Genomic DNA, 15788 nt, shown 5'->3' on the forward strand with positions numbered 1-15788 from the left:
TCCCTGAGAGGAGAAAGGGAAAGAACACAACATCAGTGGTTTGGAGAGAAAAGATCCAGTGCATTTTCAGCATCCTCGGGGTCCTTCCTCGAGCTTCAGGCTCCCCTTTTTATTCTCTGTTGACCTACCTCTGCACTTGGACTCGACTTAAGCGGAAGGATGGGCGAAGGGGAAAGCCAAGTCAGCACGGGATACGGCTGCCCCTAAAATGAAAACTCAGCAGCCGGCCAGCAGCGGGTGTGCGCGCGTTAACGTGTGAGTATGCGCGCGTGGAAACCGGCGTGCAGTTGGCCTGGTGCCGCCCCAGCCCCTCCCCCCACCAAACCCTATAAAGGCCGCGCTCGCCGCCGCCCTCCGCACAGTCGGAACGCAGGGTGCCCGGGAGGCGGCTCCCGTGCTCCCCACACAGTCGCACTCCGCGCGCTCGCACACTTGGAAGCGCCTCCCCACGGCCCTCCCCTGCCCTGCTCTCGCTCTGCTCCCCGCTCTCTCACCACAAATAGTCGCCGACCGACTGCCAATCCGCCTCTCTCTCTCTCTCTCTCTCTCAACAACATGACTGACTGGGAAGCGGTGGCTCAGGCAGAGCGGCTCTGCTGGCGCAGGCGAGAGAAGCAGGAGGATTATTAAATAACGCAGCTGGACTCTGTGCAACTGGGAGTGGAGAGAAGGAACCCCCCAGCCGAGAAGGGGAGGGAGGGCAGAGGACGGGGTCCAGGAAAGACACCCCAGTGCCCCGAAGACATAAACCCGGAGTGCCCGGGAAGAGCCTTAACAGGCGGTGCGGAGCCCTCAAGGTAGTAACGCCCCTGCTGCCCCTGAGCCCGGAGGGTCGCGCGACGCGTAGCCTCAGCTCTGGGGCCAACCCCTAGCGGATGCGGGGATGACCGCCCGGCAGGTGACGGTGGCGTGCTCGGGCCTCCCTGGAGCAGCCCCCGCCCAGGCCCGGGGCGCCGGGAGTGGGCCCAGCTCGCGTGGCGCGGGGACCTGGCCTTGCGGGAGGAGTGGGAGGGAGGCGGACGGACTCGCCGCCGGCCGGTGACTCTCCTCGCGCTGCGTGGCCTTTCACTCCGTGCCCCGATCGCTCTGCTCCCCTGCGCCGCGGCCGTCGCTCCGGGGCGATGCGGAGTGCGGCTGGCCAAGGAGGCAAGAGTTCGCGCAGGCTCCGGCCGCTCCTCTCCGTCGCCACCCGCGTCCCGCAGGTAGGGGCCACCGGCAGCGGGCGCCGGGGCGGGGGTGTAGACGGGGAGCGGGAGGGGGCGGGGAGCCCGGGGCTCCTGGCCGGAGCCGCGGAGCCCGAGCCGGGACCACCAGGAGCCCCTGCGTGCTTGTTCTCTGGCTCCAGCTTCCTGGACTGGATGCGAGACCCTCCCCGGCGGCGCAGGGCGACTTAGTGTGAACAAATTGCTTTGTAGTGGCTTGTCAAGGGCTCCAGGGAGGAGTGTGTGTGCGTGTGTGTTCGCTCTTTCGTGTGTGTTCGCGCTGCCGACTAATCTGTGCGTTGGTTCACCTGAAAAGAAAATCAGTCCCGAGCCGAAACCGCTGGTGGCCCCTTGGGCCCTCTGATCTGTTGGCTGGTTTCTCCGGGCTCACACGGTAGCATCCTGCGGTAGGGGTGCGGGAAGGGGTGACGGAGGGATTTGTGAATGGTGCCTCCCGGTGCGTGGAGGCTGAGCCTTGCTGATGTCAAGGAGGAGGTATCCCGAGTGAGAAGAAAGACTATTTATGGCAAAGAGTTGTGAAATTTCTCGGGGTTTCTTTCAGTGTATCTTAAGCTTCACTCTTTCTCTCCCTTCTCTCCCCTCTTCTTTCACAGACTCAGAAGCAATTTTGCTTTCTCCCTTCTCTCGTGGGACCTGTAATATGAAAAGAATGAAGCCAGATAGCCATATGTCTTTTACAGGTGGAAAAAATACTTCTTAGAAGATCTCGTGCCCTTTAGTGTTTTTGTATAGTTAGTCTTCACTCTTAACTCTTCAGGCCATCAGTAGGACCCACAAGACAGAAAATATCTACCTGATTTCAACAGCTTTCATTTCTAATATCTTTACAATTGAATAGCTTCCCACTGAAATGCAACACATATCCTCCATTCCTACCCCTAAGAAAAACTGTTAAAAATGATGTGCACACATTTTACTGTAAAGTTGGTTTTATTAAAAATGTTGGGGAGGAAAGAGAAGCATACACTTGGCAGATTTTATATTGATTACTACCGATTAAAAGATTAAAAACTAGCTATTAAGATAAGATTTAAAATACTATTAATATAGTCTGCGACATAGTTTGTTTCTGTTTCTCTTTCTGTTTGCTTTTAAACAGGTACAAATTCCAAAGGCATAACTTGAAGCTTAGATATGACTTGAGACAGTGTCTGCTGACTGTGCTTTAGCAAACATGCATGTGCTTTAAAAGTTAGCAGCCTATGCTTTTACAGAACCAATGACTGGGTTGTGACTGAGATGGTAGGACACTGTCATTATTTTATTTTTAAAAGTATTTCATTATTTATGCTATTCAGACTGTCCCAGTTTTTGCCCTTTTGTCCCCCTCTACCTAGTGTCCTTATTATTTTAAACTGGTACATCTCTAAGGCCTGCCTGCGAACTGCAATGTTTTTAAAACATTGAAATCTCATGTTGCAACCACACCTTTAATAGTTTCGAAGAGACTAAAGAGAAGTAAACTGGTCAATCTATTGTAAGAGTCATTTGTCTTCCTTTTGTATTAATTAGAGAGTGCCTTATTTTCATCAAAACGTGCCAACTGTTTTAGGGTTTTGTTTTTCCTCCCAGTGTATAAGTAGGTTTCCTTATCACTCCTGTTCATTTTGAAGACAGAGAAGAGTTAAGGACTTGTTATTTTGATTTGGTTATATTCATATTAGTTTAAAATACACTTTTGACTTTGGCACATGTACACTTTTACATATTACCTTAGGACGTAGAGTGAGAGCCCCACTGAGGGTTGGTTCTGCATCATTGCAGTATAGAGGAAGTACAGAGGAGTTTTACGATGTATTATGATCATTAAAAAGTTATATTTATATATATTGTTTTTCAATACTTGGAGAATCAGGAACTGTTTATTTTAATGATGCATTATTTATACTATAGGATGTAAATGTACATAAAACTCATGAAGTAGTAAATGGAAAACATACTTTATAATCGTCCAACACTTTATTGCATTTTATTATTCAGCGTAGCACTCGCAATAGATGACCTGTTATGTGCAATGTACTTTCTAGGCATTGTAGAGAACAGGACTTGGTAGCTCTCAGCCCTTCAGAAGCTTACTCTCTGTTTGGGGGGAATCTGATGCTCATGCTTGAACAGACTTAACAACTCATGACAATAAGAGATTGCATGTCTAATGAGGACTGTGGGAGTTCAGAGCATGATAATAACATTTCATACTGGGTTTTGTTTGAAAAGGCTTCAGAGTTAGGTGGATTTGCTTGGTCTTGATCTTACAGGATAAATAGGATTAGTAGCTTATGGATGAGAATATGAAATATAAGATGCAAATCTCTTGGAATTATAGAAAAGAACAAAAGATATGAAGGAATATAAGTTTGATTTGAAATAGATTTGGATATTGCAAAGTGGTTGAATTTGTTGTTCCCAAGTGCAGGGCCAGTCTGTTTTGATATAAAACATTTGTACACTCTATTCATTTGTACACTCTATTCTTGGAATGAATTGTCAACACATGTTTTTGTACCTTAGGAGACAAATATGACTTTATATTGCCTTTTAATGAAACAAATGCTTGCCATGGATTTGTAGACAGTACTTACTCTAAATATTTAAATATACCACATCACACTAAATGTTGAATTTGGTATTAAAAAAAATGCTGCACATACAACTCTTTAAAGCATGTTTGAGGTACATCTTTAACTGGCCCTACTTAGATTTGCTCTAAAGGAAAAAGTATGAGATATATAGAAAAACAACTGTATAATAATAAGTATTTATTGAATGATTTCTATTATACTGATATTCTTTGTAACTCATTAAATGGCATATTTTCTAAAATCTTTTTAGACATTAGAGTGCATCCACATAACCATTAATCTAGCCTTCCATTATTTTCCATGAAGGGCTTGTGGAGACAATTTTAGAATTGTAGCAACAATTTTAAGGATACTTTAACTATATTCTGGTAAATAGACTGTATTAGTAATAGAGACATGTCTCCAAGCATTCTGAACCTAGTTATTTTTCTTCATACATGTTTGTTATTATAAATACACAAAAATATTTATATTGCACTTCTCCATTTTAAGACTACAAGGGGAAACATCTGAATTGACTTTGAGCCTGTCTTTCAATATAACACCCCAGAAGTATGTTATGGTGATAGTAAAGAAATAATACAATATTAGATACGACTACTAATACATAACAGAATATAATTATTGTACTTTCAGATTAGTTGAATTAAAAGAGTTTCTAATATATTTATTTTGTTGACAATGAACAGGTAAGAGTTATTAGAAAAGTGAAAAACCTATTAAATCACCAATTTCATATTTGTGCAGGAATGGGATGATTTCCAAGGTAGTCAGAGTACAAACCATACTCTCTGTTAATCAGTCTCTTTTTGAGTTTTGTCATAGGTGTATACAGGTGTATATTGTCACCTTGACAATATAATCTCCCCGACTGTATGAAATATGACTGACAGCTTCTGCATGATTTTCCTACTGATAGTGACAAAATCTGTTGGCTTTATATTGAGAACATCCACATCTATCAGCACTAGTACCTTGCTATTCGTGAGTGTCAGTTAAGAATAAAACATAAAGTCTGGGGTGGTATAAGCAGTGAAAGAAGATTGGGAGATTTCAATATGTAGCTTAAACTAATATAAAACTGTAAAAATTACCAATCTAAACTGCAATGGATACAGTACCAAGATATTCAGTTTTATTTTCAAATTGCCATATTGCATTTTAGTCTTTTTCATGTGGGCTAAATGAAATGCCAACAAAGTGGTTGTTGAAAATGAGTACTGTACTAGGTTCTGAGACATGATACTAAAAAATTTTTACAAAGTTTTCAGATGAAGTTTGTTGTTTGGCTAAATTGTGGCCCTATACATAGATTAATTTAAAATATAGCTTTTGGTTTTCATTCTTTACACTGTATTAATAATTTTTAAATTTCAATTAAATTAAAATTTTGATTACCATAATTCTGTTCTGAAACTAAATAAAATCATTTGTAAGGAAAGGTCATTTATAAGAAAACATCTAATGGCAAATTCTTAACCTAGAGTAGTAGTTCTCAAAATGTGGTTCCCTGAGCAGCAGCACTAATGAACTGTTAAAATGCTAACCCCATCACAGACTGATGGAGTGAGACACTCTGGGATGGGGTCCTGTATGTGGTTTTTACCCACAATACAGTTTGAGAACCATTGACCAAGAGCATTGTACAGTGAAATGTGAAGGCTGTGGCATCCACCTGTTTTGTGTCTAAGTACTTTTCTAAATGGTAGAGTTAACTAAGGTTAGGCCTGAAAATACACTCTCCACCAGATGATTTTCATCTTAACTGTAATTAAAACCAATTTAAACAAGTTTTTAATTCTTGTGCACATGCGTTGTTTGGGGGAAGAAGTACATAAGTGTAGAATTTAACTGGACAGTAGTGACCCTAGCTGGACCTTATTGATAGTCATTTATAAAACCAAAAATATTCACAGTGTATACATGTTGACCATTTTCTGTTTGGTTTTGTTGACTCTTATGCGATATCTTTGGTCTTGGCATGTAGTAATCCTCTTTCCCTGTATAAGATTACAGTTATTTTAGCTGTACAACAATAACATTACATTGGGACATTACAGTGTTCCGGAAGTCTAACTGCTGATATAAATTTTAGACCATATCTCTACATTCTTCAAAATTAAAGATAATGTGTTCCCATCCTGTATATCGTTTAGTTTCCCTTTCCTTCTGCCTCCTTCCTCCTCCCCCCTCTTCTTGTCTCTCTCTTTCCCTCCATCCGCTGCCCTCTGCCATGTCTGTTTCAGATATGAGCTCAGTTATCCCTTCCCTAAGGGAACTTTCCTTGGCCTCCTTTGCTATATCAATTACCTTGTTATAGGTTTCTTTATTTCCATGTTCTTCTGCCTTGTGGTATTTACAGTAGTCTTAATCTTATGTTTATTTGTGTAATTGGTTTAATACTGTATCACTAGGGATGAACAGCACCCAATATATAGTAGATGCCAAATAAATATTGGTTGAATAACTGTATGCCCTCGTTCTATGGATGTTTTATGTTTTTTCCAAAGAAAGACACTGTAAGAAAGATTTTAAAATCAAGAGTCCTAGAATATATGTGAACATAGTTATTGCTTTCCTCTCTGTTTTGCAAATGATGACATATTTTTAAATTAACAACAGCAGCAATGGCCATAATGTGCTGAACACTTTCTACATCATAAGCAGCTTACATATGTTATGCCAAGTGATTCATCTAAAATTACAAACATATTTTTTTGCATATTTTAGAGACAAGGAAACTGAGGCTCTGCTCTATGGTCTGCCAAGCTATCTAAACCAGAGTTTGAATTTTTATCACAGTGATGCAAAAATTATGGAATAAGTAGATAGCAAAGTGCAAAGGAGTGTATCTTCTCTTTTCTGATTTAACTCAGGATCCAGCACTATCTGTGTATTACCTGTCCTGTAGCTGCCATTTCCAACGATGCTGTTCTTGCTTTTTGTGTAATTGGAACAAGTGATGAAGGAATTGCAAGGCTGAAGCTTGAAAAAAACTTCTTATTATTTTCAATACTCATAATATGCACTCTTAGTACCACAAAAGCTCAACTTCTTACCCTGTTTGGTCAGAATCTCTCATCTCATTAATGCAATTTTAAAATATAGCCAGGTATAATTTTAAGAATAGGTGCTTTTAGGTAGAGAATGTTCAAATATTAGATATTATCCATATTTGGAGATGAGCAGCTTATCTTCCAGAAAGGTTCACACAGACCTTTGAGTACCCTGATTAAGCAAGGTTGATCTTAGGCACAGTCTATTAATCCAGCATATCTCCCATGAGAAGGAAATATCGTATGGTAATCAGTTTAGTTTCTTTTGGATTTTAATCTTCAATTCACTTATTTGAATGTGGGTTTAATCAATGTTTAAAAGTTTGTAGCAAAGGAAGTATTTAAAGACTGTTTTTGTATAAGTCAGAGGACAATCAGGAAGTTCAAGTTGGTTATTGGAACCCCTCTACTAGACTAAATGTACAAAGCTATATAATTTATGTGTTTAAATCAGTCAGTAACATGAATAACAGTAGATGCATAATATCAAGAATAAAAAATTAATTGGTTGTTTAACTATTTCAGATATGGCCTATTTTGTAGCTTTTGTCAGAATTTGTTCCTGTTGCTGGAATAATGTAGTCACTAGCTGGAGCCTAAGCCAAGCCCCTGAGTCAGGACCAATCCTTCTATGTAGTGGGAAGATTGGTTTATAGTCCAATAACTTGGGACTTAACATTAAGCCACCCTTGACATCTAGCTCTGATATTATTACGTATGTATAGTAATGCTTCTTTTTTTATATAACCGAAACTGATTTCTCACCTAATATCTTTTCCTGCATCTTGATAAATTACCTATTATCATTTCTCTTTGTGTTTGAGCAAGGCTGTATTGACAGAGCCTTCTTTATTTCTTTAGAGACTGGGATCCTTCCTCTGAAACCATCTCATTTCTTGAGTCCTTTTGTATATTAGAAAACTCCTCCCAAAATACCGCTTTCCTAGATCTTTAAACATTGCCAGCTCCCAGACATATGCTGAATTTCTAGTACTCACTCTTGAACCTCTGTGATGTCAATGACTGAGGGTATATTGCCATACCCTCAGATACTGAGGCTGGTTGGACTTCTTGGACTATTTACAGCTGGGTTTCTGTAGCACTTTCAGACTACACTCTTGTTTCAGATTTGGACAATCACTAGAGTGCCTCATTTTGCTACATGTAATCTTCCCTTATATGGCTATGCCCCATTATAGAGCTACTTTATTTATCGTCATTGACAACAGACATTTTGTAAATGCTTATTATGTATATGCCATTCTGTCTCAAAAAGAATGTGCTTCCTCCTATGGTTCATAGGGTTCCATATTGTGAACAGCATAATCCACAAAAAATGAAATACACATTCTACCATGTGCTGGTCGGTACCCATATGTGATATGTGTATACAAATATTTGCAGTATGTACATGTGATTTCTTTAGGATTTGCCTGTTTATCCTTTTCCAGTCAGTTAATTTCTAGTTGATCTAGCTCTTCTCTATTCTCCTTCTTAACCTTATTTGTACATGATATATTTGGAGTGTAGAACAGCTGAAGATGCATATTCTAGAAGGTGTGATGCCTTCTCTAATCTTCCTCATTCATTAATGCAAACTAGCAGTATTCCTGTGTTTAAGAAGTGATTGTTAAGCCCGGTGTCCTACCCTAATTCAATTCTTCTGTTCATCTTAGTGATACCTTCCTTATCAACCAAATTTAGACTAGCATATCCTATTTCTTATGTGCCTATTCACTGCAATTAGCTGTTTTCTAGAAATAGGTAAATACCTATTTTGTTAAGGAGTTGTTTTTTTGTGTGTGGTTTCTTTGGTTTTTGTTTTTTTGACCGCTTCAGGAGACAATTTACCACATACCTATACCAGGCTTATAAATAAAAGCAAACAAGTGTACATGAATAAAGGCATGGTAAAAATAAGTGCGGGTGTAGATTTTAACATTTTAGGCAATTCTTTCATTAGAAACTACCTTTATTTTTGTTTGGTTGTTGTTTGTTGGTAGTTACACAAATTACCAGAACATTAAATCTGAGTGTAAAATATATTTAGTAAGTACTCCTTTCTAATACTTAGTCTTCTTTACAATATTCAAGAAAGGTTTGAAGGCAGAAAAACATACAAAAATCCCAGAAATATCAGATGAGAAGGTTAGGTAAAGGAATAAAATACCTCTAAACCAAACTCAGGTTCGATATTAGAAATGTGGACTAAGAAAGTTATTTCAGGTAAAGTTTCAAAATACCTAATTGATAACAAAACCAATGGGTCTGTATATATCAGGATTCTAAAATTTTCAAAGGAATGTTACTTGTTAGGCAGAGAGTTCAAAGATAATTATTTGATTTTGATTTCAATTTTTAATACTACATTCATACATAAAAAGACCCAGGGACACTACAAATATTTATTAATAAAGGAATTAGTTAGAAAGCACCTCCTATAATAGTAATTATAAACATAACATATGGATTACTAAACTGGGCCTTTAAAAACCATTAAAATTTTGTACACAACAAGGGTATAAACTTACAGCGACCTTATGGCTAAAATTAACTTCGAAGAGTAAATTCTACAGCATACCTTAAGGTGCAAATATAATGATATTGGGTTGCTTCTGAAATGATAAAGGGCCCTCTATGGGAAGGTATAAGTTGCTTGGAGGGGGAGTATAATATGATGCAACTCTGGGGGAATTTTGAGGGTCCCAGGTTTAAGTGCTGTTTGAAACAGGAAGTGATAAAGACCTTCCAGAGCTGTTCAGTGAAGGAAGGAATTGCCTTCCAGTGTATTTCTAAGGAGTGCCATGTTCATTGGATAGAAAAGACACACAGCCTCAGGGGTCTAATGCAGGAAAGAAAAGGGTGAAGTATTTTAAAAAGCAAATTGCTTTAATTTGAATGTAGGGCAGATTGGTAAATTTCAAGTTCTGGAGATCCTTTACTTTGTCTTCCAATCTGCCAGACCTCAGTCTCTCCAATCACAATTGATGCCAGGGAGCTTGCCAGGGAGCTATCCAGGGTACTAGGCTGCTGCTGAACTCTCTTGTAAACTTGTGCAACAAATTTTGTTGCTCCCCTCCCGGACAATCCTAGGGCCTCCTATCTGTTGGCAGACACTACATTATTCACTTGGAGTCACTAATCTTTTGTTTTATTTTGGTGGGTCCTTCAAGGCTCAGTTCAAATGTGAATTAAAGATAGCCTACCCCAAACCCATGCAAGAGGCCTATGTTGAGTTCCAGTAACAGCCTGTCTATATCACTATCACATCTCCACTTAAAGTATCATAATTTACTGCTTGCTTGTGCTTCATGCCCCCTAGATTGTGAGCTCTGTGAAGGCAGGAGTTTTGTATTTTATTCTATTTTTTAAATCAGCTGGTTGAAATCAGGGATGCGAGGATACTCAGTAGTTGATGAATGAGTGAATAAAGAGTGACCTGAATTTTGTCCAACTTAGAAACTGCTAGCCACTGTCCTGAATAACATTTAGGTTCACTTGTAATATTGGTTATCATGGCTTTTTCATGGACTGAAATTTTTTTCATAACTTGGGATTGAGTAATCTAAGAGGGCTAAAAAGTCATGAAGAAAAAATAAAAGGACTGGAGGAACTCTAGAAACTATGGCATATATACCGTGGCCATTAGGGATCATTCCAAGGTTTAAGGGAGCAAGAGAGGAAGCAGTGACCATTGACATGGAGAATGGGGGTCAAAGGAGAATCTGGATTTTTACTTCCTCAAAGCAGAATTCAGAGCATCCACTCCATATTCACTGTCTCACACTTTTGGAATATGTCATTTCCTTTCATTTCCCAGATCCACATTTTGAAATGTCTGCAGGTCTGAGGCCATATGAGGCTGGTAGAATTAGTAAACAAATGATAATAGGCCCCTTGCATATGTCAGTTAATGAAATATGTATGGTTCTTGTCCTTCTGAAGCATAAAGTCTAGTTTTTGCTTGGAGCACCCATATTATCCATGGTCCTTAGTAAAAGTAGAAGTTGGTAGACTCCATTTCTCTGTTTTCTGGTAGCCATGTTGGTGACTCCCTAGACAACCATGAAGAGTGAGTGTGCTTCTGTTCCCAGTACGCTGTCCCCACACCCATCATTGCTCTGAGTGTCCAGTGTGCTAACGATTGACTGTATCATCATAGAAAAACACTTTTACTTACAATGTTATGCATCTTGTCATTGGTGTGATGCTTACCTATTCATCACTTTTACATGATGTTGGTAGTTTGTGTGCTTGTTTATCTCTTCTCTTATCGGGACATTCCAAGAATTGTTTATATACCATAGTTTATCTTTTGTTCAGAAATTCCATGTATTTCAAGTGCATGAACCATGGATTGGTTTTGTGGTCTCATGTGGGGAATATTTTCACTTTGTATTTCTACCATTCTTGTTTTTCAAATGTGAATACTATTTATCCTGTAGGTCATGTGTTTTCCTGTTCTTTTTTCTTCTGCCCAATGCTAGCAGGAATGTTTCAATTTTGAAGTATAAAAAGAAAAGCTGTAATTCTTTTTGATTTCCCACTTGAGAACCTAGTTAAACATATTAGAGAAATAATAATAATAAGGATTCAAAATAGCTAAGATGTAAAAGAAAGGGTTTTTAAAGTGTAAAAAATGACCAAAGCAAGATGTTCTGTAACCATCTCAAATGAACTAATTGTTTGGAAAAGTAATAATTTCTTTGCTAAATATTTAGAATTATGCTAAGTAATATGATCATAATTAATTTTATGGATTAAAAACTACTAGAGACATTTTTCTAATAATGCCAGAAATGAAACACTCCATTAAAAACTATGTTTAACCCATCTGGAAGGAAAGTTGCCTTAAAACTATTTCAAGAGTGAATGTGATGTGTACTCACTCTTTAGGTGTTTTATGATAAAACTGAGGAGAAATAGAGGAATTTTGCAATCATGTGAATCGTTTGTGCTGTATAAGCATAGCCCCCAGAATGCTCAGCACCTGGTCAAACCTAGACATCCAAAGGTAGCAATGGCCTCTGATTTAGCATGTGGTCAGGTAAGATGGGTCCTGAGGTAGACTTTCTTCTTCAACAGAAGGTGGCAATGCAGTTTACACTCCCAGCAAAACCAGTTTACAAGAATGTACAAATATTACCAAATTAATTTTTCTACAATATTATCTGACATTAAGTCAAAACTTGGATCAATTTTTGTCATATCTGTGTATGTATAAACATGCAGTGTATGTTTATGTAAACACAGTGTACTGTATGTAAACATACAGTATATGTTTATATATATACTGTAATGCAATCTTATAATGGGACCTATCTTGTCTACATTTCTTCTAATAATGTGGGTGTTTTCAGTTAGTTTTTCTAAGGGAGAGGGATGAATTAGTCAGTGCTATCCAGAAAAATAGAACTAATTATTTATATATATATATATATATATATATATATATATATATATATATATATATATATATATATCTTAAAGAAGATTTACTGAAAGGAATTTGGTCCCCATGATTGAGGAGGCTGGAAATCTGTAGGACATATTGGACCCTCAGACAGGTAGTCTATGTTATAATTTGAGTTAGAATTCTTCTTCTCCAAGAAACTTCAATTTTGCTCTTAGGGCCTTCTACTGAGTGGATGAGACACGGCAACATCTAGACTGGTGTTGGACCAAATAACTGAGTACCATAGGTAAGCCAAATTGACACATACAATTTAACGATCACAGGGAGAGAGGTATAATATGTTAACAAGCCTCTTCTGGTTTGCATAAGTTGGTGTATACATATTTTTTATTTGGCCTGAGATATTTTGCCATTATTCAGTTATTAGCATTTGCAGGCATAAGTCATGATTCATTTGTTCTTATTCATTTTGTAATCATTTATTTATTAAGCATGCACTGTGTGCAAAAGACAATGCTAAACAATCGAGTAATTTATAGAAAATGAATGAAAGAGGCCATATCTTCTAAGTGTATTCATTCTAGTGGAAGATTCACAAATATATATATATTAAATAAATAAGTTCAAAGAGTCAATGTGAGTTTTTCAACCTTATCAATTAAATGTCATTTTCCCCATGAGCAACCAAAAAAGAAAAATCATGTCAGTGGTTAATAGGCTAACTAACTCTCCGTACTAGTTTACGTGTAACTCATATAAAGTTGGATTATGAGAAGTATGCTTGTCCACTGCAGGTCAACTTGATTTACACAATGTTGGCCACAAATGCATTTATTTTAGCACTTTACCAGATTTGTATTAGTATTTAGCCTATGCAAAGATGATTCAGTATGTACTCAACAGGTGCGACAATTGGACTATCATGTTTTGTTGATAATCTTGTTCTTCATATAACATAGAGCAATAAACATTTTCTTTAGTGTCTCTAAATGGGTACTTTCTCATGATGCTTCCTCATTCTGGAATGACACTTTGTTTTTCTTTTCTTATTCAAGGAATAGAAACTATCTGCCTGGAATTTAAGGCTCTCTGTACACTCACTATACCTTGTTAATGCAAACATAGATCTTTCACTTTGTTAAGGTCAAGTAAGTTAGAGCACCTTCACACGTGCAGAATATGCATTCAATCTGTTTATGCAATTCTCAGCTGTCATTACAGGCCTGCTCCATGAAACCTCTCAGGACAACTTTAACCTGCCTGGGAGTGTCCTTTGCTGCACTTTGAGTTGTGAACAATACTTAGTTGGTACCAGACTATTAAATATAGTTTTTTCTGCTACAGTATATTTTATGTAATCTGAATTAGCTTCTACATGATGAGTAAGTAGGGGAATTATGCCAGTAAAATGTGTAAATTGGTTAATGTGTGATTTTCCTGACACATTAATATTTAGCTTTACCAAGTAATTAAAGCTAAATGCAAAGTATACTACTATGAGCAAATGCACAACGCAATAGAGGGATACCCCTTTCATCAGTCTGCTTTCATCATTTTTTAAAAGAAAGTTCATGTATTTACTATATAATTTCTTTTTTGTCAGGAATTTTACATTTCCTTTTTGGTATATGTGATTTTTATTAAAATTTGTATGGTTTTATTTATAAGTTTGTGTTACTAGTTGTATCAGTTTTGAGTGCTTCTGCCAAGCCCTATTTTGGGGGGTATAAGCTCTGTTATATTGTCTAATTTTTTAGAATGAAAACACACATGTTGCAAGAGGAGGCATTGAACAAATTTATTTCAAATCACTCAGTATTTATTGAACATCTATTATATGCCAGACACTAGTGCTAATTTTGGATGTGTGAAAGATGAACAAAGAGACTAAGCAAAAATCTTGTATGATGGTGGTTCTGTTGTTTAGCTTAGTAGATAAGGAGGAAGACAGAGTAAAAAATAACGGTGGACTTTGCTTATTATGTTCTTCCATCTGCCTGGAATGCTCTTTCATTCCTGTTTTATTTAGCCAATTTCTTCCCAAACTCCCTCTCTTGACTCAAGTGTCACTTCTTTAGACTATTTTAAATTTTCAGAGCACCATGCATGTTTCTTTAAGGTAGCTATAATTTTATAGTAATTTGTGAGATTATTTAGATTATACATACACATGCACTTCACTTAGATGGTAAGCTCCATGAGAACAGAGCTCATGTTTATTTTTTCTGATCAATGTATTTCTACTTCCTGGCAAAGGAATTTTGCCCCACTGTCACACATACACACAGCTGGTATTAATATATAATATACATGTCACATATATTATACACACACACACATATATATATATATATATATAACAGGAAATTATTAAGTTTTAGTTGTGTGAATGGATGAATGGATAAAATAATATTTCTTTCTTTCCTTTATTTTTTAACAGCTAAACTTTGAATATGTTTCCCAGAATGAGTAACTTATTTTCTATCCATATCACTTTTGTTACTGTCACATTTCCTGGTAGTGTATGAATTTGTGGAGGTTTGTGGCCTATATATTTGTTTTATAAATTTTTATTAAATATATTATCAAAAAGCCAAATGTTGTAGGCCCCAGAATTTCTTATATTTATATCTTCTAAAAACTGGAAAATTAAAAAATGCACAAAATCTAAAAACTGAATGAAGAAAGTATGGAACAGTATATCTATTAAACTTCATTACAAAAGGATAACTTTAAAAAGTCCCTAAAGCAAAAACTTGATGTAATTGACAGTTTTTGAAGGAACCTATTGATATTTTCTTCTAAAATTAAGGACATCTAAACATCAAAAGACACCATCAAATAAGTGAACAGACAAATCACAGACAAGAAGTAAATATTTGCAATAAATATCACTGGTTAATTGCCCAGAATATGTAAGGGAAGCCAACAGCCCAACGATAGTGTCACCAGTTACCCAACAGGAAAAAAATGGGTTAAAAGATAAGAACTGGCGGCTTATAAAATAGGAAAGTCACTGGAAAGTAAACGTAGTCAACCTTATTAATACCTAGGGCATGCAAATTAAAACAGTGGCAAGTCATTTTATAGCACTTAAAACAATGGAAATGAAGGCTTGGCACTATTTGGTTTGGGTGGGAATGCAGGATATTATTAGTCTGCATTTTTTGTGAGAGTGTAAATCATTATAAATACTTTGGGGACCACTTTGATAATATATGGTGATGTTGAAGATATGAAGAGCCAATAATCAAGCAGTTCTTAGGTTTTACATTAGAGTAATTCACTTGTGCATCAGAATACATTAAAAATTTCAATGCGGCATTTTTAACAGTAGTCAATAACTGGCAACAGTCTTAATGACTCTTTACAGATATACATTTGTAAGAGTTTTAAGTTGTTAGTCTTAAACTTGTAAATCAAAGTTATACATTGTATATGGATACATAATATGTATAAAATTATATGTTGTGTATGACCTTTTGTGTAGTGATTTTTTGTGGGGAAGGAGAAA

The 15788-nt window shown here is 37.4% G+C and overlaps 1 protein-coding gene across 6 annotated transcripts in view; it reads left to right on the top strand.

The window, feature by feature from the left end:
* The first annotated feature begins 379 nt into the window (after nucleotides 1-379).
* Nucleotides 380-15788, top strand: part of CCSER1 (coiled-coil serine rich protein 1) — a 1274087-nt gene continuing 1258678 nt past the window's right edge. For all 6 annotated transcript variants that reach the window (XM_045820200.1, XM_045820201.1, XM_045820199.1 and 3 more), the window contains exon 1: nucleotides 380-797. The gene's annotated coding sequence lies outside the window, so the exon portion shown is untranslated. The remainder of the gene's footprint in view (nucleotides 798-15788) is intronic.

The sequence above is a fragment of the Phyllostomus hastatus genome, unplaced genomic scaffold (genome assembly GCF_019186645.2).
Source record: "Phyllostomus hastatus isolate PE091 unplaced genomic scaffold, TTU_PhHast_1.1 phas_scaffold_39, whole genome shotgun sequence".
Taxonomy (NCBI): domain Eukaryota; kingdom Metazoa; phylum Chordata; class Mammalia; order Chiroptera; family Phyllostomidae; genus Phyllostomus; species Phyllostomus hastatus.